Here is a 9550-nt window from a genome sequence, read left to right as displayed (position 1 = left end):
CCTGATTGCCCCCTTCCCTATCCTTTGACAACCATCATTCTTCTCCTAGACTACTTTTGGACTCAGTTTCTCTTTCACTTAATAAGAAAGAGGGTCTGTCTACTGCTGACCAGTGGGTTTGCTTCTTTACATACAAGTTTTCTTGCATATGGGTGATTTGAGTTTATTTTAGAAAAAGAGGTGGAGACAAACTAGATGTGGGCCTCCTATCCACATCTCAGCAGCCCTGTGATGGATCTGCCCGATTCTTTCACATCAAAAAGTTGATGTTTCAAGCCATTTGCATGTTGTAAATCTGCCAGCAGGTTTCATAGATTTCCTGCTGTGGTTTGACGCAAGTTTCTCATAGTATCTTCATTGTTTAATGTCCTCAATGGGCCCATCTATGCTAAAGATTCTGTTCAGGGTCTTGTATGCACCTTCCACATTCCCTTCTTGTATCATCACAATCCTGGCAATGAACTTCATGGTGTTTTGCCATGGCCCTGGATTTAAATCTTCACTCTTTAGGACCCGGCAACTTCAGAACAGGTTTGATCACAACCAGAAGCCATTACTTGTATTCTTGATAATTGCCATTCTGACAGGAGTGAGATGGAATTTGAGTGTAGCTTTTAATTTGCATTTATCTAATTGCTAGAGATTTGAACATTTTCTCATATATTTGTTGACCATTAGTATTTCTTTTTCTCTGAAGTACCTGTTCTGTTCCTTAGCCCATAGTAGTTTTTTTCTTTTTTGCTAGTTCCTTCTTATCAGAGGAGAATTTCATGTTCCAAGATCTCCAGTAGATGCCTAAAACTGTGGATAACACCAAGCCCTATATATACTATTTTCTTCTATTTATGTTTATACACATTTTATACCTTTTCCATCCTAACTGAACACTTACATGCACTGTGCTGAAACTTTTGCAGTTTGAGGTACAACATCAGAACTAGAATAAATTTCTTTTTCCTTCTTCACAATTTCACAGGCAGATTCCTTCATACCATAGATCTTAGCAACCTCAGCACACAATCTTTTCCCCTTCTTTCTTACATAAAAAACTTTCACATTTTCACTGAAGGGAAGCATGCTAGAGCTTCTCTTTGACACGCCCAAATTGCCATTTTCACTACTTTTGCAATTTGGGGCCATTATTAAGTAAAATAAGAGTTACTTGAATGCAAGCACAATGAAACTACACGAAACTACAACTTCCAATCTGATCATCCAGATTGCTGCTAAGATGAGTGGGCAAGCAGTGTACACATTGTAAATGCAAGAGACAAAGGGATGACACATATCTGGGCTGGCTGAAGTGGGACAGGGCAAGAATTCCTCACACTACACAGAAACAGTGAACAATTTTATATGTATACATTGTTGATTTCTGTAGTTTTCCATTTGATGCTTGGACTGTGGTTGACAAGGTAACTGAAGTCATAAAAAGTGGGACTGAGAATGAGGGATTGCTGTACTACACTCCAAATTACTTGCTGAATTTCTCTATAAAGATGTTTCTGGAGAGCTCAAATCCAATATTTTGAAAGCAAAGTCAATATCCGTATGACTTCACCAAGCCTCCATCCCTGGCCAGCTCTTCCTCCTCCAATTCATATCCCAATTCTTCACAGCAGTGCTCCCTGGTCACTTGTGGGGAGCTATTATTCTTGGGAACTCTTGCTTCTCTTCCATTTAGCAGATCATAAAATTATGTATTCCCTCTCCAAAATGTCTTCACTATATCACAGTCTTTACATTTTCACCTTCTAATTCCAGCTCCTATTATTTCTCCTGCTCCTTACCTCTCCACTTTCTAGTTTACCCTGTACAATGCCTGCACAATCATCTTCCTAAATTACACATCTGAGCATGTCACTTTCCTGCTCAAAACCTTTTATCTGTTCCATCTAGTAAAGTGCGAAATCTTTGCATGACATAACAGGTGCATGATTATCTTGTTTGCCCAATCCAACAGCCTCATTTCTTTACAACCCATGCTCTGCTATTCCATAAGAGAGTTGTCAATTTAGCAAAATAAAACTACTAGGTGTCCAAGGAAACAGCACCATTTGGAACATACTTACAATACCATGCCATTTGTTGTTTACCTAAAATTCAAATTTAACCAGCTGGATTTTTTTGGGGGGGAGGGTTGTTGTTTTTTGTTTTGTTTTGTTTTTAAATCTGGAAGCACTGATCTGTACAGCACATTTACAAACCCATATGATCTTGTTTGTAATAGTTGTTCTCTAAAAATGGAATTTTTCACTTTACTCTCTCAACTATTGACTCCTATCCATCCCACAGAGCTCTTAGCAATATACAAGATACAGCAGCTTTCCTCCTGGGACTTGCTTTGTCTAAACCCCTGTAGTGATGTGAACAAAAAAACTCCCCCCGCCTTCTCCTGGGGTGCTCTTTATTACAGATAGAATTCTTTGTGATACAACCTAAGGAGATGGGGGTGGAAGGAGGATAAATTCTTGCCTAGCATGATAATGCCAAGGTATTCATTTTCATGAACTAGATTTTAACAACTCACTGATGCAAGTGGTCCAGATTTCTCTCTGAGGGACATCACAGAGAGTGAATCCTCTCAGGGACAATTTGCTTGATCAAATGCTTAATAAGAGGGTGTCTAGCAGAAGCATCCTAGTTCCCCACCTTGCCTAGGAGACCGTAAGGAAGAAGTCAGCAGAAACCAAGAGAAAGCCCACCCCTTCTCTGAAGAGACAGGGGCATTCCATGGTGTTGAAGCTGCTCTACCTTGAGATACCAGAAAGACCAGAGGCAGCTGAGTGTGGACAAGGAAAGAGCCAGGCGACGAGGATGTAATGATTAAAGGAAGAAGGCTTGGAAGGAGGAGCAGAATGGCAGAGCCAGGGAGCTGAATCCCTCTGAAGGCCTGGGATGACCCAGTGGGTGCACATTTCTCCCTTCCTATTCTTAACTGGAACAGTTTGGGAGTAGTCACCAAAACCTCAGAGCAGAAATAGGTACATCCCATAAGTGTAGAACACACTTGATACAAGGAAAAGTGGGCAGCATCTGAAACAAGAAGAGAAAGACAATTCCCTTGTCCTGGTCGTCAGCTGACCTCCTCAAGGTCGGCTCTGGGGCAGCTCAAAGCATCTCTACACAGCAGGAGTGTAGCAGGGAGAGGATAAATTTGATTTAAGTTCAAACCTCCTCAGAAGAAGCTAAAAACACACCTCTAAAATCAGAAAACATAAAATCTGCCAGCCAGGCAACCCTGTATAAATACTTACTACCCCCTGCCTTATTTTACATAGAAGGATAATTTGTTGAGGATTTCCCAGAGTGGCCTACTGTGGAGAAAAACAACTGCATTAATGCATTAGCCCATATTGGGCACGTATTGCTACTAGAGGTAACAGAAATGTGTTTCTCTTCCCTCCCAGGAGTAGGCAGGTTTTTGTGTTCCTACACTTTGGAACTTTGGGGCAGAAAGCAGGTTATCAGATTTTGTTTTACCAGAGGATAAGTTGCTAGAGGAATAAGAAACCAAACTGATGAAATCATAAGCAAGCTTTGCATCTTAAGTCTGTTCTATTTGTATTGCCTAAAAAAAGGAAAATGAAAGAAATGAATGTTGTGTGTGCAGGATGTCGAAAAAGTGAGAACAACACTATCAGCTGATTGCCAGGAATCAAGAAGAAGGTCAGGCAAAAGGGGACCCAAACCTGGTAAATTGTGACCCCTCTGAAACTTCTAGACCTCACCCAAGCCCACTGGTGGGTGTCCACAAGGATGTGCCAAGACTGGAAGCTTAAGGAAGGCCGTTCATGGCTGTCCATGCCTGGGGAGAGGAGGCGCTGCAGAAGCTATCTCCTTAGAGCACACCTCTAGGCCTCAGCAGAGAAGATCCAACTCTAGTGGATAATGATACGGCTCTGAGGCCTGAAGACCTCTTTTCTAGAGAAGATCTTGTTTCCCAGGTTGGACAATTCAAAAGGGAGGAAGAAGCCTTTTCTTCTCTGAAATATAGTTGCATTCACAGCCAACATCAGTCTGTTAACCCCTAGCCGCTCTCCGTGATCTTTTTCCACTCTATCTTGGTTTGCCTTCATAGAAGACAAGGACCATAACCAACATAGTGCTTTTCTGAAACCCTCGCTTCCATGTGCGCTGAGCACAAGGCAAACACTCTGTGAACATTGCATCCACAAACCAACTGCAATACAGATGGTTTCCCTAGTGCTTTCTGAGTGCCTACTGTATCACAAGTACTCTGCTATGGTTAGGACAGCTATGTAAACTGTGTAGTCTAGTGCTAGGTGAGAATTCTGGACACTTTGTTCAAAAATTAAGAATTTAAAGTGTGCGGCCATTCTAAGTACCAGGCCCTGTGTGCAACCAATTGCACACCCATGAAGCCAGCCCTGTCCAGGAGCTTTACTGAGCTCACCACTAGGACATGGGTGGGTAGTATTATATCAAGTTTACAGAGTAAGAAACTGAGGCTGCACGAATTTATGTAGTTTACCAGAAATCATATCGTTGGTAAGTAATGGAATTTATATTAAAACAATTCAGCGCTGGGGTTGTGGCTCAGTGGCATAGTGCTTGCCTTGCATATGTGAGGCACTGTGTTGTAGCGTCAGGACCACATAAAAATAAATAAGCAATAGCTAAACTGTGGAACCAACCTAGATGCCCTTCAGTTGATAAATGGATAACGATATGTATATAAATGTAGTATATATACACAAAGAAATATTATTCATCATTAAAAGATAATAAAATCATGGCATTTGCAGGTAAATGGATGGAGTTGGAGAATATCATGCTAAGTGAAGTAAGCCAATCCCAAAAAAACAAATGCTGAATGTTTTCTCTCATATAAGGAGGCTGATTCATAATGGGGTTGAGGGGGAGGGGCATGGGTGGATTAGATGAACTCTAGATAGAGCAAAGGGGAGGGAGGGAAAAGAGGGAGCATGGGGGTAGGAAAGATGGTGGAATTAGATGGATCATTACTCTAAGTACATGTATGAAGACACGAATGGAGTGACTTTACTTTGTGTATAACCAGAGATATGAAAATGTGTGCTCTATATGTGTAATATGAATTGTAATGCATTCTGATGTCATACATAACAAATTAGAATTTTAAAAAAGAAAAAAAGGAAATCTAATTTTAAAATAAACAAAATAAAAATATTGTGTCCATGTATAACTTATGTATGTGTGTGTGTGTGTGTGTGTGTGTGTGTGTGTGTATTCAATTCAAAGACCTTTGAATTCAATCTCTAGAATATTGGTGAGGATTGCAAAAAGGCAAAATTCCTTTTCTCTAGTGGAGATTTTGTTAGTTTATGAAAAATCGATTAGAAATTCTTCTAAGTTTAGTTTCCTGTTGTGTCTTTGGTGAAGAACCAGGGCTGGGATAAGAGTGACAAGAATGAGGCACTCACTTGCTCTGTCCCCTGATTTAAGGGGACACCAAAAACCTCAGGAACCAAAATAAATAATCAAACTTCATACAAAAATCCATGATGAATAAAATGTCAAAATTATAAATGAAAACAAGCTGGGATGACTTTTGCATTCTTTTGCAATGGGAACAGTCTGTTTGCAATCCACCTGCAATTCCCTGTCCTGGGACCATTGGTTCCCGGCAGGATAGGTTTGTGAGGGTTGACAAAGGTGTGTGAACAGAGTGTTCAATGCAAAGTTTTACATACAACATGTTCTTTGATTATAGAACTTTTTATTAATTTTTTTCTACTTGGTTCAAAATATATGAGGATATTTCAAGGAGTATATAGAGGCACATACTCTTCCTTTTGCCTCCAGCTCTAATATGACTTGGCCCAGAGCTATTGACTATTAATTGTTACCTTGAATATCAATTTACATAATGTCCATGATTTATGGTATACTCCATACAGGATGAAATTGGTGACATACTCCCACCCTACCATAGGATTTCTAATTCAACCAACTAGGCAGAATAGATTACATTTGAAAGCATATATTCCATTTGAATAACAATATGTACATGTGTCTCATCATTATTATTTATATAAACATTACAGTAGAGCAATATCTTAGGTACCTTCTTTAAATCAGTAATAGTTACCACTTTCCAAACAGTTCAAGACCTCTTACTTAGGCTGCCTGAGCCTCAGGTTTATCATCTAGGTATAATCAAATGGCATGATAATTTGAATAACAAATGAGAGATTATTCCCAGTGTCCTACCTAAGTTATTTTTAAACAAACATTGATGATGAAGAGACATCAAAAGTACCTAACTTACCTCTGCCTCAACAAAATTTTAAACATGATTGGGTCTTTGATCATTTTCAATGGGATTATAATATTTTTCTTAATTTTTCTCATTGGGTATGCTTAAGGAAGGAGTAAGAAAGAGAAGAAGGAAAAGTGTAGGGACATAAATGGGTCCCTGAGCTGGAATTCCTCACCTAGTGGTGATGTGTTCCAATAGAAATAGAAACATTCTTTTCCATAGAGATCATGAGTCCATAAAAACACAAGACTTTCCACTGTACCAGTGCAATGACTCCACTTCAAAGGGGCATTTGTCCTTTTCCATAAGTGATTAAAGAGCATCATCATCAGTAGCACCATCGCTCCCTATTACACTGATCTTAGTGATGATATCTAACATTAATTGGACTTGTACCTAGAGAGGACTTAAAATATTTCAGGTACCAGGACAAGAAATTTATTGGCATAATCTCATTTAATCCTCTTAGCTCACCTTAAGTTATTTAAACTCTGTAGATGAAAACATTAATGGGTTAAGTAATTTTCCCAGGGCTTCACAGTTAAGTAGCGTTCCTGAGGTTGAAGCCCAGATCTGTCTGGATACACTATGCTCATAATGTTTGCATTGTGATAGTTCAGATATAAGTTCCCTCCAACCCCATGTCATTTATGTTATGATCAGGAAAATTGGTTTGGTAAAGAGTTCAGATATTTTGAAGTTCAGTTGTCATTAGGAGGCAGAGGAGTGGTGACACAGTTCACAATAATAGATGATGATGATGATGATGATGATTTTTATTATTATTATTTTGGTACTAGGATTGAACCCAGGGGTGCTTAGCTACTGAGCCACATCCCCAGTAAAGACTTTTTATTTTGAGACAGGGTCATACTAAATTGCTTAGGACTTCGCTAAATAGCTGAGGCTGGCTTTGAACTTGTAATCCTCCTGCCTTAGATTCCGGAGCCTCTGGGATAACAGGTGTGTGTTACCGTGCCTGGCAAGAATAGATTATCTTTGCTTTAGAATAAACAGATAAAAACCAATTAACCAGACACAAACATTATGTAAATGATGTTTTTGAATTACTAGCTCTGATCCTTTGAGTAAACAAAAATGTTCATAGGATGTTACAAAAGAATATACTTAACATAGGTTTATTTTAATGTTTTCACATTGAAGAATTTCAAAAAATATTTTCAAGAGCAAATCAGACACAAGTTCTTCTCCCATTCTTACTATAACTCAAGACACTGAACATCTCTGTTAAGCTTGGATCACAGACTCTCAATATACTTTATTATTCTGCACACATCTTATAAGAGTAATTATATTTGCCATAGCAAGCAATATTAAAGAGTTCTGTATCTGTAAAGATTTGGTGAGGTGGACTGGAGATTGAACCCTGGGGGACTTCACTATCAGCCACATCTCCAGCCCTTTTTATTTTGAGGCAGGCTCTCACTAAATAGCTTAGGACTTTGCTAAGTTATTGAGGTTGGCTTTGAATTTGTGATCCTCCTGCCTCAGCCTCCTGAGTTACCAGGATTACAGGTTTGTGCCACTGTGCACAGATTGTGAAGAATTTTATTTGTTTGACTCTTTTTAAGTAAATTAACAAGAGAAGATGAAGAAAACAAGCCACTTGAAGTACTTCTGTGGCATATTTATTATATTTAGCTTTGTAATTTAAACATAAGTGAGAATATAAGAGCATGGAAGGAAAGCCCTTTAAATCATGTTTGGTTAACATATCTTGCAGAATACAAGTACTGATAGAATTGTGAATTAAGCATACTTCAAAATCCATATTTGGAAATTTCCAGAAACAACCTTAATTATTTTCCTTTTGAAAATAATCACTGATACAGTTTTTGGAATTCTGTAGCATATATTGTTTCCTAATAAAGAATTTCAGACTACTCCAACCACCAAGAGCTGACAGGTCCTGGGGAGGAATGTAGAGCTTACAGAAGTGCCAACTAGATGTTATTATGATACACATTCCTAGGCTCCAGTAACACTTGTAAATAGGCAAGAGTGAACTATTCGCACATCAGGTTCTGACATCAATGCTTGGCTGCCAAGGATGATCACATGCAAACAGGTTCCTTTGCAGAAAAAAAATTCTTGGAAGCATAGAGGATTCATTGAAGAAGAGCAGATGCCCAATGGCAGTGCCAATATTCACCAAGCATAGAAAAAAATATGTAAACAGACATTGTTGCATCAAAAAAGCGTGACTATATTTTTCTGCTCTTAATATTCATTATTAAAATATGTAGATTACTCAGGATAAGGGAAATCTGCAAATCCCACCATATTCTTCTGTGAGAGCTCATCTTGAGTTTCATGCTCCAGGATAATTCTTTAGGTTAAAAGTCTGTACCCATGTCCTTTGGGTAATAGAACTTCTTGGAGAAGACTTGTTTTAAATTCATGCCATGAAAGATTGGATCCACTGAAAGATAAGCTTTATGAGGTCAGAGAGCTGTTTTTCTTTTTAACTGTTTAAGGTAAAGGTATAGTCCCAGCCCTAAGGTACTTGGTACAGAATAAATCATTTTGGAGGAATGAATGAAATGATATGGCTGTTTTAATAACGAGATGCAGAATATAATAATAAGAAGAACTTTTTAAGTCATAGTTTGATCTTGAAGCCATGGACACTGAAATATGTCCTTGATTTTCTTCACAAAATTTTGCACAATGCAGATCTTATCTGAACAGCAGTTACTTGACTCAGAATTTTAATCTCTATTACATGATGGTCAATGAAATAGGATACAAAATGTGAAAGGCCTACATAATTTACTGTGGGAAAGAAATGAAAATCTTTCTTCTAACAAAGGCCATCACTTAATCATATAAGATCATTCAAACCGGCAACATCTCATCTTACAACTCACATGCCCACATACTCTTGCCTGCGGTGCCCAGGGCAGCCTGGAACAAGGAGTGAAGCTCTAGAATACTGCTCTCCCCACACTGGTTCCTCTACTGCTTTTAAAGGAATTCTGTAGAATCTGACACGAATGCAAGAAATATTTGAGGTTTCCCAGAATTTAGGGCAGAGAGGATGATTTCCCAGAGCCAATCATCAACTTAGATGTCATTTCCTCCAGGAACTTTCTGGATTCTTTCCAAGCTGGCCACAGTATCTTGCTGTCTGTTTCCATAATGCTTCCAGGTTCTCTCAGAGCACCTGTATCAGTCAGGGTTCTCTGAAGACACCGAACTGGCAGGGTATGTACACAGATGTATGAGAGAGTATAAACTAGGGGAATTGACTCATGCAGTTGT

General features: G+C 38.8%; 1 pseudogene; it reads right to left on the bottom strand.

Moving 5' to 3' along the window:
- Positions 1-217: 217 nt before the first annotated feature.
- LOC113196500 (small ribosomal subunit protein bS21m pseudogene) lies at positions 218-468 on the bottom strand (annotated as a pseudogene).
- Positions 469-9550: the final 9082 nt, after the last annotated feature.

The sequence above is a fragment of the Urocitellus parryii genome, chromosome 10, assembly GCF_045843805.1.
Source record: "Urocitellus parryii isolate mUroPar1 chromosome 10, mUroPar1.hap1, whole genome shotgun sequence".
NCBI classification, from domain to species: Eukaryota; Metazoa; Chordata; class Mammalia; order Rodentia; family Sciuridae; genus Urocitellus; species Urocitellus parryii.
Note: the sequence above shows the minus strand (reverse complement) of the source record. Positions and strands in the feature narration are given on the sequence as shown.